The sequence below is a fragment of the Protopterus annectens genome, chromosome 9.part0 (assembly GCF_019279795.1).
Source record: "Protopterus annectens isolate FY-2018-M chromosome 9.part0, PAN1.0, whole genome shotgun sequence".
NCBI lineage: Eukaryota > Metazoa > Chordata > Ceratodontiformes > Protopteridae > Protopterus > Protopterus annectens.
In genome coordinates, this window is record NC_056743.1 from 1,369,203,890 (window position 1) to 1,369,223,695 (window position 19,806).

Here is a 19,806-nt window from a genome sequence, read left to right on the forward strand (position 1 = left end):
TGGTTAACAGTACACCAGCCTGGTGTGGCATATGTCCTTGCCAATCACATGTAGTATGACATGTCTTCTGCTGACGTGTTGAATGACATACATGTTTAGCACAATGGTGTCCTTTCAAATATACAGTGAGGTAATGTTGTCCCAATGCAGGGACGTGTTATACTAACATGGACCTTCAGCTGACACAATCTTGCCAGTCCGCCCTACAGATATACAGTGACATACTGCACATTGAGCTGATGTGCAAAGCCATCACTAGACACAGTTCATATCCACAACTGCATTCAGATACAATACATATATAAAGTGGAATATGACCAACGTCACTGTGGTGTATACACACTAAACCCTACTCTGGAATGTGTGACACAGGTCACTGAAGGGTATACAGATCTGCAACCATATTGTTGATGCCTGGCAACTATGCCCAGACATGGTTAACTTAGCAGTACTCCATGTCCCACATGCCATCTATGTACCTCACACACATGAAGAGCAAGCATGACAGTGATGTCTGACGCCAGCAAGGTGAATGTACTGTATCTATTGCCTGATGTGGTTGTATGTGTATGTTGTGCAACACATGTATGTATTTGGATACTGTATAGGTGAATGCTTTCGTGTCATGTCACACTCGTGATGTTCAAGATATGTTATGTGGTGGTTTGATGTCGTGCCTATACAAGCTGTGCACAGGCCTGTATGATGTTTAGTGTTGGACATCTGCAATATCACCATAACACAAAGGCCACAGTTGTATTGTGTCGGGCCAATGTACAAGAGGGTGTACACACATGTACATCACTTCAACTATGTGTGTTGCTTCATGTTTCTGGCCACAGGTTCATAGGTTGGTTCATAGGTTGGTACTAGGCTATCAGCCCTAGGGCCTATAGAAGCCTAGCCATAACAATTCCCTAGCTATTTCTTATCACACTATTTACTTCCCTGGACCCCTGTCTAGCAAGGCGACTGATGTGATCCCTGGAGTGAATTTCCTTTCTCCCATCCAATCATCAAGGTTCCTTTTGAAGAGGGCCAAAGAGGTGCTCTACTGGACGTGTATGGTCAGTCTATTCCAGAGTCTGGGGAGTCTCTGGGTCAAGAACCTGCCCCTCCATCATGTTTTGTTCATCGTGATGACAAGGTTTAGATCACTAGAGCGTGTGGCTCTGAGGGATTGGGATTTCTTTAAGTGTAGCATGTCCAACAGCTTTGGGTTTTACATGGCCTTGTATGTTAAGCAGAGATCGCCTCGGAGTAGACGATATGCGACAGAGTATAGCTGGAGTTGTTTAAGGCGGTCAGTATAGGGCATCTGCTTTAGGCCTGTGATTCTTTTAGTGAGGTATTTCTGCAGCATTTCCAGTTGTTACAGATGTCTTGAGAGATATATACCAAATGGGGTGTATTCTATAATGGGTCTAATGAGGGATGAGTACAGTGGGACAATGACCTCCTTTTTTCTGGATGAAAAGCCCTTAGTGATAAGTGCCACATAGAAGGATTTCCTCACTGTTGTGTTGATGTGGTTAATAAAGGCGAGACCACTGTCTACCTGTGTCCCTAAGTCTCTTATCACACTTTCGGTGTTTAGTGTACTGCCACCTATGTGGTAATTCACGGTTACATGTTTTTTCCCCAAAGGGGATAACTATACATTTCTTGGCATTGAGCTTGAGCCCATGGCTCTGGCACCAATCATCTGTTTCTGTAAGGCCCTTTTGTAGAGTATCGACATCCTCCATGGCCATGTGTAAACATGTTTTGTCAAATGGTTGTGATGGGAATTTATTTCACATGTCAGTGTTGTCCATATGACATACACCCATAGATGTCATATGCTCCATTGAGGACAGGGTTATGCAGACAAAGGGTTGTATGTTTGAGATGTGAGTTATCATGTTTTGCAGGATAGTTGAGCAGTGTTGCAGTCAGCCCACTAAATGTCATGGACATGTCAGATAGTACATGACAATGTGTGACATTCATAGCAAGGGCATAATCCACAAGGGTGAATCCTGTGGGCTGGTCATACTCCAGTTCCAAAACATTTAGAGTGTGTGCACACATATGCTCTCTGTATAGTACTGTTTGTATTCCTTACATGTGTAATGCTGATCTGTAGTACATGTTCCTACAGTGAGCCACACCTCCACCATTGTATTCACAGCTGTCCACACATCTGGCAATGACAGCTTGTAAGGTTTAGTGTAGGTGTTTTATATAGTCTTCAATTATTCCACATGGGTAACCACTGTGAAGCATTGCAGGTCTGACCTGTATATATTAACAGGGCCACCATACATTATGGTGTACGTGTGTTAAATGGCCGCATGGCAGATAGCATGCAATTAATATGATCTGTGCATTATTGAGCCTGATAAATAATAAAAATCTCACCTGAAACGGGCCGCTTTTGCTGCGAAACACCAGAGGTACCCAAATAGGAGTGTCACAGCAGTACGATCATTATCCACACTTGTGTGATAGCTACAGGGTGCAATGTGCATGTTATCACATAAGCCAGTACAATAGACTAAACTATGGAGTATGCACATCTGTGCATACATAGAGTAGCAAACTATGGTATGTGGCATGTGTGCATACATGCCTTGCATATGATGCTACATTACATATTGTACAGTAACACATGTAACTATATGAAATATTTTTTGTGTCTTTCGGCTTTTTCCCAGTTAGGGGTCGCCACAGCAGAATTCCTGTCCGCTAATGATTGGCAGTTGATTTTTACGTACGGACATGCCAGGCCTGACGCACAACCTTCCAACGAAGGTACACCCATTCACACGTCTCCATGCAGAAGATGCTCTAGCTGAGAATCGAACCAGACAGCATCTTACTGTGAGGTGACAACGCTACCGCAGCACCACCAAATGTAATTGTGATATATGTGCAGTAGTGCCTTACCAGGCAACCCAAGGCTCAGTGGTTGTGAGACACCCACCAACACAATACCAGCTAAAGCTTGTGGACGGAGTTCTGCAGGTGTCCCCAGGTTGGCCAGTAGCTCCTCAGTACGTGTGAGTGGGGGCTGGGTGAGTGGCCCCCCACCTGTTGCATCTTGTTCCCTGGCAATTGCATTTGCACGCTGTTTTGCCCATCTAATGATGCTGGTGCAGTGTTGGCACACCTGCTGATAGGTGTGATTGTGGCCGCCAACATCCTTTACCCTCCTGTGCAGTTCCTCACACTGGGCATCCTGCTGCTGTGCATCCTGTGGCACATGGCTGAAGTGTGTTACATGGTTGTTGAGGAGGTATGGAATGAGGACCTCATCCTCCAAGCGGGTGTATGGTGGCAGCCTGGCACATGGCATATCTGGAAGCCATAATGATGGTGACAGGTCACAGTAACTCATAGAGAAGTACAGCTGAACATACATGTATCACATTTATTAAGGATTACAAATATGTCTTTCCAAATCTACATGACACTAACACCACTGACATGTTTAACTCACACACATTTGACACGTACTGGTGATTTGATTTTATCACCACATATGTGTGTCAACTGATGACATTGCTCATACTCCATGTGGATATTGTCTTGATGTGGGCATGTCTGTTTGCCTGTACTGGTGTCTTTACCTATCAGCACATGCCTGCATGTGTTCACATTAATGCAATAGACCTTAATGCTGTGTATATGTCACATATATAGACATACACAGCCTTAAGGGACATGACCCGTGACCCTGCAGACTTGCTCACGGAAAGTTTTACACGTATGTATTTTGCCATATACATCTAAATGGCACTGTACAGCAGCTTAGCATCCTGCCATGTATTACCTGTGTTGCACATGTGAAACACTGGGACAATGGCTAGCTTGATATTTGCAGGGTTGGATATCAACAATAGCATGTATGGTCATAGTGAACTAGTAGGCTATATGCCCTGGGCCATTTATGAGCCTAGGCTGAAATGTTACCTAGCTGTAGCCAACAGATAGTTAAGTTACGGTGGACAGTTCAAGCAATGCCACAGAACTGATTCACAGGGTTACTGATATATTTGCCATTCAGTCATCACACCATGTCTCAAAGAGGGCCAATGTGCAGCTTTGCTTGACAGGGATGCATAGTATGATTAGCAGTGCCACTTATGACTACCTGACTGGTGTGGCGAAGTAACTATCAAAGGAAAGACTACTGTCCATCTGCATCTCATACACACACAGTTTCCATTATGCTGACCGCTGTCTAGGTGGTAGTTTATGGGTACATGGTTTATAACATAGGAGATGACAATGCAATACGTAGCTGTAAGATTGTGGCCATATGTCACACACCACACATCTGACCCACAAATGCCCTTCTGTATGTTGCCTACAGCACTCATTGAGTCAATTATTGCTCCTAGTTCATAGTCATTTGCAAACTTCAATAGGCAGATGCCTTCTGTGTTCGTCTGCGTGGTATAGATAACAATGCAGGGAAGTACCAGGAATTAACCCTGTATTACTGTAGCTGGCACTGGTTTGATGTGCGTGTATTAGTCAGACACCTTCTGTAGTGTTGGTTCTTTCAGCAGTCCAGTTGCCAACCACTCCTGTGACATAGTAATATACACCTAGTTTATTGAGTGTAGCTGGAACACAGTACGGGTGATGGTGTCCTACGACCTGGCAATGTCATGATATGCTGTGTGAATCAACCTTACTGTCATCTACATCTGTACTGACTACATCAAATAAGTTTATCAAGGTTCATGGCCTTACAGACCAGACTCAGCAGGGTAGTAGTGCACTATTTCCCATTATCAGTGGTGTCTCCCCCTTTTTGGGATGTGATAAATGTTGGTGTGCAACATTCAGTGTGTAGACAGCCTGACATGAAGCTATGGTTTTTGAACATGATGTGTATGTGGAGAGCAAATTGTTCTGATATATGTGTAGGATACACCCTGGGATGTTGACAGGTCCCATACAAGCTGTATGTATGGCTTTAGATAGTGCAGCATGTACCTGCATAGTTGTTATTTCAGGGGCTCTGTAGTGTACATGGATATATAAATATGTGTACCTGTTGGGGGGGGGGGTAGTGTGGGGGCTCTGTAGTGTACATGGATATATAAATATGTGTACCTGTTGGGGGGGGGTAGTGCGGGTTTAGGTTATTCAAGACCCTATATGGATGAACAGGCGTTATTTCTGTAGGTGTATTACCCTCTCATGTTAGAAGCATGGCAGGTCTTGTTGTTGCCATTACAATTCATGACACAGCTATAGAATGATCTGTGGTTGGCCACATATGTGGCTGATTAGTTTCACAGTAGCTTTGTGTGGCTTTATATGGTGTATCTACATCTTACTGAGGCTGACCAGGGATCATCTCCACTCATGTGTGTTCACTCTTGCAACAGTTATTACCTTATGTGGTACAGTTTAAGGAAGGGTACCACCAGTTTGCCTTCCTGTTTGTGTTTGGTTTAATCTGGACTCTGTTTCAATGGCACAATCACTGCACTTATAGGAGTGCTTAAGTGCATTTGTGTAGGATTCAGCATTTGCACATGCATTGTCCATCTGCATGGGTGCCATGACAGTCACCACTTTGCTCTTAAGAAGCATAATATTGGCTTTGGAGACTGACTATGGGTAGCATACTTTTAGCCCTGTGTGTGCGACTATGGTGATCCATGACATCAACCCCAATGATATGGTGATCCATGTCATTGGGGTTGATGAAATCCAACATGCATTAAGCACAGGTGTTGGTACATCATGAGTCTTTCCAGTTCATAATGGAATAGTTGAGAGTAGCCATTATTATGGTTTTCTGTCTCAAACATAATATTCCCTATTACAGCACAATATGATAGCTGGGAATTCTGAGGCATGGTGGGTTATCTGTCGCAAGGTGCAATTTGGATTCCACTTTGGCACAAAGGTAGTTGCTCAGCATACTGCATCTGAAGTTATGCAAGTGCAACTATCGTGAGGGTGTACATATCATTCAGGAATATGGACACACCTGTGGCCTTAAAGGATAATGGCCAAGAGGTGAGGTATGTGTTATAACATGGTCATGCACGGGTTCTCTCCGGAGCATTGAGCCATATCTCAGTCACTGCACAGATATGTTCTCGCTGTTAAGGATTAACGTAAGTGAGTCCATATTGAGTTTCTGAAATGTATCATTGAGTAGTGAGACCCACAGTTTATTGCTTGGCTGTCCTTGTTACAGCAGTGGACTTTCACTGGAACTTTGCATGATGAAGGCACTATAGGGTAAACATGAGCCCTAGCCAGTATCTGGATTCCCAGGGGTGACAGGTGCAGGCCCTGTCTGGCAAAGCATCATGGTCTGTCAACCATGTTAACCCAGGCAGAAAGATACTGGATACCCTTTGAATTACACCAGTACATTAGATAATTATGGAATACAATCCTTTTGTCCCTGTACTGCAGTATCTCTCTGGCCAATGGCAGAATGCTACCCAGGCCTTGGGACATACCTGCATGGGCTACATGACCTGGCAGTTCCTACATGTGTTTTTCCATGCAGTCCAGGCTTCTGCATCACAGGTCCTATAGTTCAAAAGGTGGTCTGAGTGTGTGGGTATGTGGCTAATCATGGCAGACAGGCAGCTGACAGTAGGTTTGCCCTCATATAGCTTGGTTTGCCCTCATATAGCTTGGTGTGTAACACAGTGCTAGAGTTTGCATTCACAAATGAGTACTGTTGGGCATGATTCTGGCCATGTGTTCTGAGGTATGGCACAATTATGAAAACTATGTCATACAGGTTTTGTATTTTGTTGTCTGTCTATTTCAGCTTGGGAGGTGTCTTGCATGGCCAAATATTTAGAAGCCTCTGTGAATGGCATGTGATTTCTGGTGGTATGTGTTGGTTGTGGTGATGAGATGCATGTGTTAACATACACCTCATGACTGTCCAGTCCAGTCATGGCTGTAGACTGGACTGCCTTCCAGCTTACCCCTGTAGCTGCATCCCAGACAATGTGTGGGGTGTGGTGTTAGGGGAGTATGGCAGTGTACATGGCATAGATACTACATTCCCCAGGATAGCCACATACACAAAGCTGACATTAGTAAACACCAGTAGCTGACTAGTGGAAATGCCTGTATGAGCATTCAGTACTACAAGTACCAAGTACTGTATTTAGTGTACGTATTGCTTATGAAGATGTTTTAGACAGTGATGCTGACAAGTAAATATTTGTGTTATGGATGTGACAACACTGGCTATTACAGAAACATAGTAGCTACCTTTAGCAGCAATCTTCCTCTGAGGAGCACATTGCATCCTGATAGTTGATACAGATGATGCAAGTGTCAACAGGACTGTATCCTTTTATGGGTATATACTCACGTATCCACCAGAACCATGAGCTCTGTTGGGCACAGACACCCACTCCCCAAACAGAGTCAAGTTTCAATAGACTCTGCTGTCAATATCAACATGATGAAGATATAATCAGATAGTGTGTGCCATCACCAATGAAGCAGCTATTACACATGGGCAGCGGTCTCCTACATCTTACACTCCTACTGCATACGTTACACTGGAGTTACAGATGAAATGCAACCTGTTTCATTACCAGTACTGTGCACAACCTTACAGTATTTGCAAGCGGCTGTTAGGTTGGCAATGAGAGGTTAGGCTACACAAACCTGAAAGTTCAACCAGTGTGTCTCTACTCTCAATATCCACTATGTAGGTGTGCACCTGTAACAAGGGTCACTACACATTTTCATAACATGTACACATGCACAGCTGTAATTGCTTGCAAACAATACTAGTGAGGTGGATATTACATGTCTTATGTGCATGGATAGCTACCTAGCTCTTTGCTATCACATGCTGCTAAACTGTCAGATGAATACACGTCATATGTATCCTGTTATTGAGTATTGTAACCACCAATAGACATAACTAATATTTGCATAACATAACAGAAACTCTATGTAAAATGGAATACAGATCTGCCTAAAATACTGTACATTACACAGTTATTGGCACAATATCCGACAATGCAAATCATATTTGCACAGTAAAACCATCTTTGACATGTTCATCTCACTAATACACCCATATATATGTCTACTGTTACAATATATCAACATATACTATCCCCTGTTACAGCACATACTTGTTGGACCAACCCTGACACTGACAGTGGCTGGAAAACAGTTGGTGAATTCCAAGCCCATATATATCATCCCTTGGTTTGTATGAGGAGTTTGCCTTGTGACCTACAGCAGTACACACATATAATACTACAAGCATTACTGTTGCTCAACAATACATCATTACAAGATAGCTATTTCCACTATATGCACTGATTACACTGTAATTACAGAACAGGTACTACATACACAGACATATTTAGTACATACCTTCTTAGTAATTGGAGGTGTTATTGAGTGGTATACTAATAGTTTTCAATTTGTGTTTCGATCCTCTGTTGTGTATTTTGCATTATTCTGCAGGTAAATGCAGATGGTTTGAATGTGTGATAAGGCATCCTTTTATAGTTGGAGATCAGTAACATGTGCTATACCTATCCTGATCACCAATTGGTGTTCCACAGTAGCTAATAACATGCACATCAGCTGTGCAGCTACACTCTAAGCCAATACCATGGCAACGGTGGAGTATAACTGAGTACTCCACTTGGGCATTGTCCCTTTGCCTTACTTGTGAGAAGACAGCCTGGAAGTGTTTGAAATCTATTGCAACAGCTGTATGGAGACAAACAGAAATATATTGTGTGTAATGCCTAGAAGATTTGGTCTACATGCGAGTACTACTGCTATATTTCTGAACATTGCTACTTGTGCAGGGTTTGTCTGTACCTAATACTCACATATCCATATCTACATATGTTTCAGTATGGCCAGGATGTTTGACCAGCTCACGGCTGTATGGCTATGCAAATAATGTTAGGGGGTTTACAGTGTGCTCACCAGACATCTTTAGTTTGGTGGAAATGTGTATCATACTGTGCTGATAATCAGTAATTGATAACACTTCCTGGTGTAATTACTGTTCAGCCCTCTGAAACAGGATTAGTTCAAATAAACCCTGTAACATCAGCAGCTATCCCATTGTATAACAGCAACTATTTCACACAGGGCCATGTTAGTGTGTGTCTCTGGCCAGGCATGTAAAGGTTTCAGCAGATGTCATACAGTGGATGAATAACTGGTTATGGTAGGACAGTATGTATTGTTGTAATTAATTGTGGGTGTGGGGGAGATGGTGGGTGTACATAGCAGATGCAGGTGTGGAGGAACTGCTTTTATACATATTCTATATGTGTGTGGGGGTTCTTTCCCTATGGGAACACCTATCCCTTAGTGGACTAATACTATGGTAATTGCAGGCTGATTCATTAAGGCACCGTTAAATGCTTCCTGTATAGCATGCAGGTATTGTTAGTCCTTCAATCCTTTTGGCAATACATCAAAATGTAATAAAGTGTTGCTACATGAAAGATGTCTGTGTATTTCTGTCATGGATATTTCCAGTCATTGTAGTTGTGTTGGTGACTAACCCTATTTGGCTCATGTCCATAGAACATATTTATAATAGTGTATTGCCATATACTCTTCATATGTTATGTTCATATTGTTTGGGGGTGGCAGAATTTGTGATTGCTATGGTCCATGCTATACCAGATTTGAACACTTCAGATGCTGTATACACACATGTGTATTTATTTATTTATATATATATATATATATATATATATATATATATATATATATATATATATATCTATATATATCTATATATATCTATATATAAGATATAGATATACAATATATATTATTGCATATGTTTATATGTACCTCTATAGATCTATATATCTACACATATGTATATCTGTATATACATGTATCTCATATATCTATATATATCTATATATATATATATATGACTATAAATATATATATATATATATATATATATATATATATATATATATATATATATATATATATATATATATATATATATAAATATATGTCTATAAATATATATATATATATATATATATATGTCTATAAATAAATATATATATGTCTATAAATAAATATAAATATATATATATATATATATATATATATATATATATATATATATATATATATATATATATATATATATATAGTATACACCTTTCATTGGGTACATGGCAGTTTTTCCTATTTACACACAATCCTCCCTTTTGTGTTTTAACCTATCTGAATACATAACTGGCATAGGTACATCTCAGGTAGCTTAGCAGTAGATTATTCTGAGGATGGTGTACATGGTTGCAGGTTCTAATCCTGTAAATGGTTATTATTTTACCTCTCAGAACAGGCACGGGTAGGGAAATGTGATTAACACACATTTAAGCAGTTGTAAGTGGGTTTGCCTGTGGTCTGCGCGACGTTGCGCAAAGGTTAAATCTGTGAAGTGCTTATCCATTTAACCGTGCTTAAGCGCCGCTTTTCCATTGCAAAACCCACACAAAACCACTTAAAACTGCTTAAAAGTGCTTTAATCGACCTGTATTCTACAGCCAACAGTCCTTGCAGGTCATGAACCCGGGACCATGACCACCACAGTCACTGACTTTACCACTAAGGCATCTGAGATGTGTACAAATGTTATGGTGTTTAGAATATACATTTTACTATGGGCATTCCTCACCACTGAAAACAAATGTGACAGTCAGTTGGTGTACAAATGTATGATGCATGTTAATGTGCATATGTTTGTGGAATTAAGTGTTGCAATGTGACCTGACAGGGTGTATTATGGATGAGAATGGTTCTTGTTTTGTTTCTTTTTTATATTGTCCCCATACTCCATGTATTCCCCTCCAGTTCACTTATTGAACATCCAGCCCAGGCTCTCCTTGATGCATAATTTCATTGCCCATCATTCCTCCTCCCACCCCAATCTCCACATACACAACAATCATCCCTTCTATGGTGAATTAAGTTAATATTAATAGTTATAATAGCAGAGCTGCATGTCTTTTTTGTGTACACTTCAATTCCTTTGGATTGCTTCTGTGTCACATGTGTGTTCATAAAGGTTTATATATATGGCTATAGATTTTTATTTATTTTTATTTTTATTTAATGTTATTTAACATTTGCTGACCGGGAATGTCTGACTAGGTTCCACAGAGCCTGTTTTCAGTGGAGGCCCGGGTAGAAATGCTCCAGATGCATGTCTTTGGAATGTGGGAGGAAACCGGAGTACCCGGAAGAAACCCACACGGACACAGGGAGAACATGCAAACTCCACACAGAAGGCACCCCAGCCGAGAATCGAACCAGAGAACCTCTTTCTGTGAGGTGACAACGTTAATCGCTGCACCACTGCGCCTCCCAGATGTAACTGTATATATATATATATATATATATATATATATATATATATATATATATATATATTTCTATCAAAGTGCAGACATCACATACGTGTGTGTGTGTATATATATATATATATATATATATATATATATATATATATATATATATATATATATATACACACACACACACACACACACACACACACACACACACACACACACACACACACACACATATATATCTATATCTGGATCATTATCACATGGTTGACAGGCCATATGATCGACTATCATTTGGTCGACAAGCAGATTTATGTGGGGGGCTTCACCCCCCACACCCCCCATTGTGGGGGGCTGTGCCCCCCACACCCCCCTAACTATACATATCAACTCCAGGGTTGCACAACATTGGGGAGGGGGGCAAATCTGCCTGTCGACCAAATGAATTGTCGACCAAATGAAAGTCGATCAAATGGCTTGTCAACCTTCTCAGGTAGATCCCTATATCTATATATTTTTAGTATTAATTTGTAATAGTTATACATATGTAGACTTGTATATGTTGATTCACAAACTACAGTACATTACAATGTACATATGTACACAAAGTGACTGTCCCATTTGAGGTCAGTACTGTGGAATGCCTATAGTATAAGGTGTAGTCTAAATACCATGAAACATGTATACAGCTCAGGTGGCTTAGTGGTAAGTCCCATGACTATTGTGTGCATGGTCCAGGGTTTAACACCTGCGATGCTTTAAAAATTTGTTTTACTCCAGAATAAGGCTCATTTAAGTGGTTGTAAGCATGTTCAAAAGTGTCTGTGTGACATTAAAGCAGCAGTTAAACAAACTTTAAAACTTATAACCTGTGCGCGCATACACGGCCACATCTGCTAACTACTCAGGATATATACATTTCAGTGAAGTAGCATCTCACTATGTGCTTACATAACATTACATTCACTGTTGACTTTACCCTCCAGCACACATGGGTATATATGGGTGTTTCAAATGTTTATTATACTGAAGAATACTACCTAGATATGAAAGCTGTGTTTAAGGTATACTTTTTAACATGAAAAACATCTCTGACTTTATTGGGATTTGAACCAGGAATGCACAGATACAATGCAAATGATGCAAATGCTGTAACCATTACACTATTAACATTAACGTTGCTTCTGCCTATTTCCTATTTAGATGATTTCTATGTATAAGCTAGGCTAAGCAAAGTTCGGAGGTGCCCAAACCCACTGAGCTTCACTTACTCTTTGAAATAAAAACAAATGAAATGAGAGACTATAAATTAAATTCCTAACTACATTAGGCTTAGTGCCTCACTGACACACTTCATGAGAAACCTTGATGTGTGAATGGGTAACAGAATATACACCTCTAGAATCATGTGTCCCAGAACCATACAGCTTACAGTTTTATAGCTGCAAGAACTGTTGGGGAAATTGAATGGTGTTGATGTTTCATATTAGCATGCTCTCTTTACTGCCCCCTATCACCCTCAGCCACCACAGTCCTCAACAGCTTCCAGCAACTCTTCCTGGAATCACTTCATTGGATATGCTTGACAGAGGCTCAGTTACTTCATCAATGGTGCGGAGAAAGCAAACACACTGTAGCTATGCTTCTAAATGCCCTTGGGCAGATAGCCTACTACCTATCTGTGAACCATCTGTGAACCTCTAAAGTGCAGGCCATCACAGACATAATATATGAATAAACAGAGCTTTCAGATCACAATATACAGTGAATAATCACCATGTAGTCAGAAAACAGTTAAGTACAGCAAGAACATACAGAACACTGATACTTAATCACTCCAAATGCCTATCTTGGAAGCTAGAAGACTTGTATAAATTTAAGGCTTTCCATTGCTTACCAGTAGGTTACCTGCAGGAAAGATGAGAAACAAGCACAGATGGGTAACATGCATGCAACAATGCCATACCAGCTTGCATGCGTCAGCCTTAGGCTTTGGAATACTTGCCAAGGCTATTGGCGCCCCCATGGTGCCTTTTTTAGGCAAGTCTCAAAGATGATTCCCACCTCCGTAAACAACACAATAGCGGAATCATTGAGGGTTATGCTACTCAACACCAGGGGTTGTAATCACAACATGCACGCACTCACAGCACTCCTCCGTATGGACAACGTCGACATCTGTGCAGTAACTGAGACATGTTTTAAGGCACATGAGAGCACACCAGCACTACTTGACTACAACCCATACCACACATTTTGGCCACAGAACATGGACTGACACAGACATGGAGGGAGTGTATCCTACACCTCCAGGTTAGTGAGGCAGTATGATACCTCTGAAATCATCCATGTGCAGCTAACATCAGCCACAATTGCAATGCAAACTGTGGCCTGCTACAGATAACCCTCCATGACCCAGGACCACCACTCCTCCTACCCGGAGACAGTGGAAAACATAACAGTCCTACCGAACACCTTGGTATTGTTCGACGTCAACTACCCTACCATTAACTGGAAAACATACTGAAATACTCACTTCCAGGCCCAGCGCTTCCTGTAATTTATCACCTCATATGCTCTGTGTCAGATGATAGACCCTAATGAGAGGTAGAAACATACTAGAAGTGGTAATCACCAACATGGGTGACAGGTGCACCACAGCAGAGGTAAACCGGTCACTGGTTAGATCTGACCATGGACTTTCACTGATTTTCACACCCAGCCATCTCCCCCCATCCAAGGAAACCACGGTGAATACCTTTCCTACAGCTAAATTCACACTACTAAAGACAAAGGTGGGAGGTTTCACAGCCCCCACGCTAAGGGAAACACTGCTCAAGATTCAGAAAGATTTACAAATGCACTCTATAAGCACCTACAAGGATGTATGTATTGTGCCATCACTGGTAAACCAAGACTCGCTCCTCCTAGACAAGGACACCAGTCTAGTGGACCCCTGCAATAAACAGGCTATACAACAGAAGTAGGACAGTAGTCCAGAAAAACAGCAACACCCAAGGGGGCAGACATCCGTGACCAGTATTAGTAAGAAACAGAGTTCCCTCATGAAATCATCCAAGGCTAACATCAACAGGAAAATAGGCAGGGATTCAAAAGATAACCACAAAGCCTTCTTTGGCTATGTCAAGGATATAGGTGGTAACACACAGATTTGCACTGTGCCAGTGCAATATAGCACAAAATATACTGACCCTACTGATATCGCCAACATCCTTGTAGATACACTCAGTGTAAACTTCGCCCCCTAAAGAGCCCACAACAATACCCGGAAAGTACAGTAACCCAGACATCAGAGACACACAGGTGGAACTGACCCTCTCAGATGGCAAAACACAGCTTCAGTGGAGGCAGGTGGTGTCCAGACTGCATCTTGCAAACACTACAAGACAAACTAACACCCCCACCTAATTAAGCTTTTCAACATCAGCCTCTACACAGGCTACATGCCCATAAAATGGTGCATGGCAACAGTTATTCCACTCCACCAAGGTGGAAACAGAACTGACCATGGTAACTACCACCCCATAAGCCTGACTAGCCTGGTCTGCAAAGCTATGAAGCGCATCCTCATGGCACTCATTGACAACGACATTGGTAACCTCCTAACACTTGACCAAACCCAGGTCAGCTTGGTTGAGTGCAGATCATGCCTACTGAACCTGTTTGACATCTTACAGACAGTCACTGAGACATTAGATGAGGGGAGAGGTGGTTCACACTTACTACCTAGATCTTGCCAAGGCTTTTGACACCATTCCCCAGTCAGGTATTATTGATAACCTCACCAGCCTGTACATAAACCCATACATCACAGGATGGGTTGCCAACAGGCTTACACACAGAACCCACATGGTAAGACTATCAGCCTCCAGGTCCAACTCTTAACCAGTCACAACTGGTGTCCCACAGGACTCAGTCCTGGGACCCCTAGTGTTTGGCATATACTTCTCAGAAGTACAGGCAAACACAGGTGACTATGGCAGACCATGTTTGGCAATGACTGCAAACTGGGAGCCATAATTGACAGTCCAGCTGACACAAACATCCTTTAAGGGGCCTCACAGAGACTGACACAGGGTGTCAATGTCATGGACTACAGCTAAGTGCCAAAAACTGCATGGTCATTCCATTTTGAAAAACTAAACAGCCACTTTAATACAGACGAGGTAATAGGGTATATGGGGACTAAGGTAGATCGTGATCTCTCCTCTGACAATCATATCTCCAAAGTAGTTAGGAAATCCTTCAATGTAGGCCATCCGATTACTAAAGGGTTCGCATCTAGACATACTGAAGTTATAGTGCCCCTTTACTCATCACTCATCAGTCCCATCATAGAGTATAATAACCCATTTGGGATGTACCTCAGAAGATGCTTCCAACAACTGGAATGTCCACGAACATACCTCGCCAAGAGGATTACTGGCCTCAAACATATGTCCTATGCAGCCAGACTGAATAAACTCCTGCTTTAGTCAGTGACATCTCATGATGATCTCTGCTGGCCAACAAAGCCATGTCCAACTCAGGCTTAATGGATATGTTCCACCTATGGAAATCCATGTCACAGTGAGCCACACGCTGTAGTGAGCTAAACCATGACACAACAATAACTAGAAGATGCTGGAGGGATAGATTCCCATCACAGATACTCCCCATGCTTTGAAACTACATCCCTAATTACATTATACAGGGCCCCTCACTAACACTCCTCATCAGAAACATTGAAGAGTGGATGGGGAACAGTAGATACACCCCAGGGATCCCGCCATTGATGCTGCTTCACAGAGGGACAGTTAATTAATCAAAGGGGTGACAAAAGCTGACACATTTTGGCTAGGCTTATGAATGCCCTCAGGCAGTTAGCCAAGTACCTACCTATGAACCTATGAATCTATACATACAGTATCAGCACATGCTGATAGCTTAATTTACTGTTCAGGTGTTGACTTACCTTGTGCCAATAGCAGTTGTGTGTGCAATAGTTGAGGGCGGCCTATGTTGGCTGCACACAGTAGACTGCCTATACATGACAATTTACAGGTAGTCCTGTGTGTGTGCCATCCATTTTTACTGTGTGTGCAGGTAGTAAAAGGTGTCAGTCCCTAGGTGCCTACACTGTCAGTGTGTGTGCTATACATTCCCTCCTTGTCAAGGCATGGGCATACTGGGCATGCCTCAGTCTGTCTTCTGGGGCTGGCTCAGGGTGTTCATGGTCTGAGTACCTCTGTGTCTGTGGGGTCCTTGGCAATGGTGGTGGGCTGTTAGGGCCTTCTCCATTCTGTCCTTGCTGCAGCTGTTTCCACAGGATCATATTGTGTAGCATGGCACATACTATGAAGATGTGGGCACACATGCCTGGAGAGTACTGCAAGGTTCCACCAGATATGTCCAAGCAACAGAACTGTGATTTAAGCATCCCAAATACACTCTCTATGATGATTCTGGTGTGTGCGTGTGCCTCATTATGGCGTTCTTGCATGGGTGTGTGTGCATTTCTGATGGGAGTCATCATCCACTGTTCTAGTGCATAGCCAGCATCCACCAGGTGGCCATATGAGATGCCCCCCCTAGAAAATACCCGATACAGCTGTGAGGCATGCCAGATGTGGGAGTTGTAATAGCTTCCAGGGCTGCCTGCACACACATCCAGGATAATGCCCTGGGCATTGCACATGACCGGGTAGTTGGAGGGGTATCCCTTGTGGTTTATGTAGTGCCTACCCTGCTCAACAGGTGGTGACTTGATGTGTATGTGTGTGCAGTCTATTGCACCCAGTACCTCTGGGTATTCTGCCACATGGAGGAAGAGATACATTATGCTGGCCAGCTTCTCCTGCATTCGGGGGAAGTATATGTTCTCACTGGCATGTGGTAACATGGCATCCAGGAACTGGTGAAGTACCCTGGATGCTGATGCCTGTGAGATCCCCATGATATCCCCAGTTGGCATTTGAAAGGTATCTGTAGCTAATATTCTAGGCTAACACATACCTTTGTATCCACTGGGATGGGTTCCCCTCTGTTTGTTCTGGCTCTGAGATCGTGGACGTCACAGCTCCACAAGTTGCTGTAGGGTGTCCCTGTCTACTCTGTAATGCTCTACTATCTCCAGATCATGTAGCCTCTGGTAGGTTACCCTGGGTCTGAACACTCTTCTCCTCCTCTGGTGCCTGGGGTGGTTATGAGCATCATCCTCCACACCACCTTCAGTCTCCAACACATGCTGGTGGATCAAAGCTATGGCAGCCCCAAAATGTACATATTAAAGGTTCCCTGTCTGTATACACCAGTGGTGCAGAGTGTATGGGAATACACACGTGTGTGAGGTGCTTTCACACTTTATACTATTGTGCTATGTATGTTGCTGATGTCACTGAATGTGTATGAGCAATTCCAGCTGCAGGGTATCTTAATTATGGGTTTTACAGTGAGTACTGCAAGTGTGGGCCTTTAGTATGGAGTTATGCTTGCCTGCCTTGATTAATCTGTTGCCCTTTAATTCATTTTTATACCAGGATCCCCTCTCATTATCAGCATGCCTACAACTGCAGTCTTTCTTGTTTTGTACTTTCCCAACCCAGTGATGTTTTGCAAAATGTGTCTTGTAGCTGATATAATGGAAATCTGCTTTGTTCTGCTGTGACACTTTACTGTTTTCTTTGCAGTACAGCCCCTCCCCTTTCCTGTTCTGCAGGTAGCTGCTTGCAGCCTTGTTAGCTGTTGTCAATGGCCCACTGTAGGTTCCTAGGTGTTAATTAGTCATTTGTACTCCAATTCCCAGCTGCAGCATTTCCTTATTCTTTTCCTATATCCTTCCTTTTTCAGCTCCAGTGTACACCGCCCAAACCCATTTATCGAGTTTAAGTGCATTTTAATCTCCATTCACATGCATACACAGTTATCTTGTGTGCTCTCAGCTAAGCAAAGCTATAGCCAATTCAACACACCCCTTTCCTGCAGCTTTGCTTAGCTACAGGACACCATATTAGCAATGCTCCAATCTGCTTACGGCAAAGGTGTCATGCCCCTCTCGATGTCATTTCTATCTCAGTGGCACACCTTGGTGTTATAACGCTATGCTGTGAGGTGCATTCTTACATCAGCCGGGAATCTGTGATTCACTATTACTCCTCTCATTTGCATGGTATTGCCTACCAGTTCCTAGTTACAGTGCAAAACACTGTCTCAGCCCCTTAGCAACCCTTGCACAATGGTGTGGTGAAACATGCCTGCCATTGACTATTATGGGAAAATCATGATACATGTTACATTGCAGTTTTATTCTATATTTTTCTTGCGATCCAGTTTGCACACCGCTGCCCTGCACTTAAACTTCGCGATATTGCGAAAAATGAAATTAAATGTTCTTTTTATATTTTGTACATATTTTTATGCCAATGGCTATATATTTAGCCATTGGCATATATTAATAATATAATACATGTGTTTGGCTGGCTGTCATGGCTCCGATTTTATGTTTGCAAAAATGTAAACCATTTTTTATGGTTTACATTTCTGCATGCTTACACTATGCCTGCACCACTTCCTGGATCGCTAAATACCTTCATTTGCATGCTACACTGCTGAAACTGGGGGTAATTAGCATACAGGGGCTGGGAGCTGTGCGGGCGTAGCATACGCAGGTAGTGCATGTGGAAACAGCTCCTACCTGGATCGCTCGCTGGCCATATTTGGTGTTTGAACACCAATGTTACGCCTGCACCTGGAGCAAGCTTCATGAATCCCGGGGATTATCTTTTTGGTTCCATTTTTCTTTCCATGTTTTGCATGCAATGTCAAAGAGTTGTAATAAGGCTTCAACAGCTGACACTATACTAAGGAAAAAGTTCATAGGTAGGTACTAGGCTATTGGCCCTAGGGCCTATATAAGCCTAGCCAAAGGTACCCTGGCTTTTGCCACCCATGAAAATTATTTTCCTGTGCACCATCGAGCAGAGCCACAGAAGTGATCCCCGGGGTGAATTTCCTATCTCCCATCCAATCAAGATTTTTCTTGAAGAGTGCTAATGAGGAGCTTTGTTTGATATAGATAGGTAGTTTGTTCCAGAGTATGGGAAGTCTCTGGGACAGGAATCTATCCCTCCAGCATGTTCTGCTTATTGTGGTGATGAGGTTTAGGTCCCTAGAGCGCGTAGCTCGTAGGGACTGGGATTTCTTTAAGTGGAGCATGTCTAAAAGCTCTGGGTTTGACATAGCTTTGTGTGTTAGGCAGAGATCACCTCTGAGTAGGTGATATGCAACGGAGTAAAGCAGCAGTTTTTTTGAGACGGTCTGCATAGGGCATCTCTGAGGCCACTAATCCTCTTTGTGAGGTATTTCTGTGGCCTTTCCAGTTGTTGTAGATGTCTTGTGAGGTACTCTATAATGGGTCTAATGAGTGATGAGT

The 19,806-nt window shown here is 42.4% G+C and overlaps 1 protein-coding gene across 2 annotated transcripts in view; it reads right to left on the minus strand.

The window, feature by feature from the left end:
• The window catches only part of LOC122812081 (gamma-aminobutyric acid type B receptor subunit 1-like), a 2,214,644-nt gene that overhangs the window by 2,170,025 nt on the left and 24,813 nt on the right, over positions 1 to 19,806 (minus strand). The window lies entirely within an intron of this gene.